Source organism: Hibiscus syriacus, unplaced genomic scaffold (assembly GCF_006381635.1).
Source record: "Hibiscus syriacus cultivar Baekdansim isolate YM2019G1 unplaced genomic scaffold, ASM638163v2 tig00111358_pilon, whole genome shotgun sequence".
In the NCBI taxonomy this organism is placed as follows: Eukaryota; Viridiplantae; Streptophyta; class Magnoliopsida; order Malvales; family Malvaceae; genus Hibiscus; species Hibiscus syriacus.
The window spans coordinates 722,412-725,989 of NW_024063070.1; the positions used below are offsets into that span (position 1 = coordinate 722,412).

Here is a 3,578-nt window from a genome sequence, read left to right on the forward strand (position 1 = left end):
CAATTCTTGCCGATAAAGCTTCATGCAATAGTAATTTTGAAATTGCTTTTCCTAGATTTGCTTTTGCAATTCAATGGTATTGAATGATCTTTTGAATTCTCGAGATCCAGAAGTACCACTTCCCCTAGGTTCATTAACTGAATCTTCAGCAGTTCTTGCTCTTCAACGTTGTCATTCTTCCCATTCCATTTTGGATCTTATACTTTCTTGTCTTGCAATAGTCAACTCTTCATCCTCAAAATCATTGTTATCATAATTTCCATGATCTCCTAATCTTATTCTTTCCTCTAATTCTTATTTCCTCTTCTGCTTCAAAGCTTTTTCATTGTGAAATTCATGCAGTTGTTGAGCAATGCTTTTTCTAACTTCGGCCGAGACATTTGGACAAGGTGTGACATTCCCTTTTTTGCAGCCAAATGCTCTTTCAATCTCGTTATTCCTCCTTTAATAACTTTATCACAAAATTTGTATCTAACGTTATTGCGATGACCTTCAACATGTTCTCCCCACCTTCAACCATAATCATCACTAGGAGCTTCACCTTCTTTACTTTTTGAATGTGGCATTTTTTTTCTTATACTTGCAAATAAACCAATTTGATAGAAAGACTTAACAACCAATTGGACCTTCTTTATATATTTTTAAACAAATAAAATAAATTTATAACTAACACCAAAAGATATAATAATTTCATAACAATCCTTAATAATCCTAAATTCAACTAATAAGATAAATTTAATTTTTAAACTAAATAATAAACAAAGTAATAATAATATAACTTACTTGTTTCACTTCAATGTTGTGTTAAGATGAACCACGAACAAGACTTGAAGTTAGAATAAAAGGGGGGAAATTGATCTCTTAAAATGGTGGAGAAAAAAATAATTTTTTTTGAAGAACTTATCTCTTGAAAATGTGGAGAAGATGAAGATGAAAGGTTTACACTTTGACACTAAAGTTTCTTTGCTTCCTCCCATTGTCTTTTTTACTTCTTACTTTGGTTGTGGATTTTTTTAAAAATATTTTGATTTTTAAATTCATTTTTTTCAATTATTTTTAACACTTCCAAACAAATTCTCTACTATTTGCTTTAGTACTTTCTTACACACCTACATCATCTACTACATGCTTTACTACTTTTACTTACACTTTGAAACTATGCTTCCTCCAGTTGCCATCTTTGCTTCTTACTTTGATTGTGAATTTTTTTAATATTTTAATTTTTAAATTCATTTTTCAATTATTTTTAACACTTCCAAAAAATTCTCCACTATTTGTTTTGGTACTTTCTTACACACTTACATCATCTACTACATGTTTTACTACTTTTACTTACACTTTTTTTTTCAAATTTATTTGTCCAAGAATATTATTTTTTATTTACATGTATTTTTATTTTATATTATTTTGTATTATGAATAGGTACATCAATCTAACCCAATGTTTAGGCTACTTGCATTTTGATCATTCAACTTTTAAATATTGCAATAGAGTCATTAAACTTTTAAACTTTTAAACTTTTAGTTCGTTTTTCAGTAAAACTCCTATCCTTACCTTTCGTTAGTTAGGGATGACATGGCACATTACCTCCGTCAACTCACCTTCATCAACTCATCTTCTTCAACAAAAATTTAATCAAATACAAAAACTCAAGCAATTTATACATAATATAGTGAGCAAAAACATTGTAGATCACAAACCCATCGTCTTCTTCGATGACAATTGATGATGATGTTAACTCGAATATCTCAGCCGCGATCAGCAATGTCCCTTTAACACCTTCTCTTGAACCCTCCAAACTCAATCTATAATCCTTATTTCTCACCGTAAAACATACCACCTTCTCTATCTCTTCCAGTTTCAATATAATCTTCCATACTGGAGCACCGGTCACGAACCTTGAACCTTCACCTCCTTCCTTGAACAACCCGGATAAATTGAAACCCAGGGAGAATTAAATGATATCGAATGCGTTTAAACTCACCGGCCTCAGCAATGGACCGATTCTCAGCCTGGTTTCGACCTCAGTTTTGGACTCGGACATCGATGAATGGTCTGTTGAATATGCTCCGATGTCATCGTCGGTTTCTTCAACGCTAAAAAATTTATCATCTTCAACGTAGAATTTGATGTGTTTAAAACCCTTTCTAAGCCAACGATTCTTCATGATTTCTAGGATTGTTATACGGGTTTCCGGGTTAGTATCGAGTAGTTTCATGAGTAGCCGGACTAACTCAGATGAAACTATCTCAGACACTTGAACTCGCCTCTGTAAATTTTCTTATACATGACCATGACGTTGTGATCGTTGAATGGTAAATAACCCGCCATTAAAACAAATAAAATTACCCCACAGGACCAGATATCGACTTTGGCCTCGTCGTATCCTTTCCGACCTGAAACTTCCGGCGCCACGTAAGCTGGGGTATCGAAAAACGTGTGGAGCAAATCGAAGAAGACGATGGGTTTGTAACTACTGTTTTTTTGCTCACTATATATATTGCTTGAGTTTTTGAATTTGATTAACTTTTTGTTGAAGAAAAGAAGAAGAGTTGACGGAGGTAAAATGCCACGTCAGCCTTAATTAACAAAAGATGACAGTAGAGACCTTACCGAATAAAAGTTTGATGTTTATGTTGTAAATTTTAAAAAGTTAGATGATCATAATGTAATATATCTAAAAGTTTGGAGATTATTTATATACTTTACTCTTAAAAAATAAAGTCTGGGTTTTTGTAAGTGAGGTAACACGGGTTTTGGGGTAAATCATTTTTCTTTAACCCCTAGTTTCCCAATAGTTCAATCTAGTCCCTTAATTTCTAATTTTACCCCCTAAGGTTTAATTTTAATACAATTTGACCCATGATGAATTGTTTAATTTACTGGTTCCTTTTAATTTAATTTTTTAGTAAAATTGGTGCACTGATTCTTTTATGTAAAACTTTATTTCTTTAAATTAAATATTAATTTAAATTTTTTAAGGAACTCTTTAATCTCGAAATTCCTTCAAAGGCAAGAAACTCGGATCGATCTTTTAAGTTTTTGCCTAAATTTTAAATTTCGCGATTAAGACAACTGATAATCGTGTTGGTATCAAAAGGGCAATACGAGGGTGCTCATCTTTTCTCGTTTGTAATCAATTCTCTAACCTAACAATTTTCTGGTAAAATGCAAATCGGTAAAATGATAATTTAAGGTATCCGACTTTACCTTATTTAGAAAGGTCGGGGACACTCCATCATACAATTCAAGTCAAGACGTGAACCTGGTTCTGAGACCACCCAAAAAGCCGTTGCTACAATCCTCAGATAAAAGACGGTGAAAAGGCATGAATATGTATCCTCTTTTTATGTAGTTTATTTTCTGTTGATCCATTTCTTTCTGCTTGAAATAAATGGAAGCATCAGCCCCCTTATGGATCATCTTTGGATAAGCTGAGTCATTACAAAAATAAAGTTGCGTCACATTATCTAAGAATAAAACGAATCAAACTATTATCAAGTGTTAAACGCATATGACAATAGTACACATCTGGAGCAAAGAGAATCACATTTCATATACAGAAATTTTGACTTGTC

The 3,578-nt window shown here is 32.5% G+C and overlaps 1 pseudogene; it reads right to left on the reverse strand.

The window, feature by feature from the left end:
- Positions 1-1,606: 1,606 nt before the first annotated feature.
- On the reverse strand, positions 1,607-3,423 carry LOC120159360 (annotated as a pseudogene).
- Between the last annotated feature and the right edge of the window lie 155 nt (positions 3,424-3,578).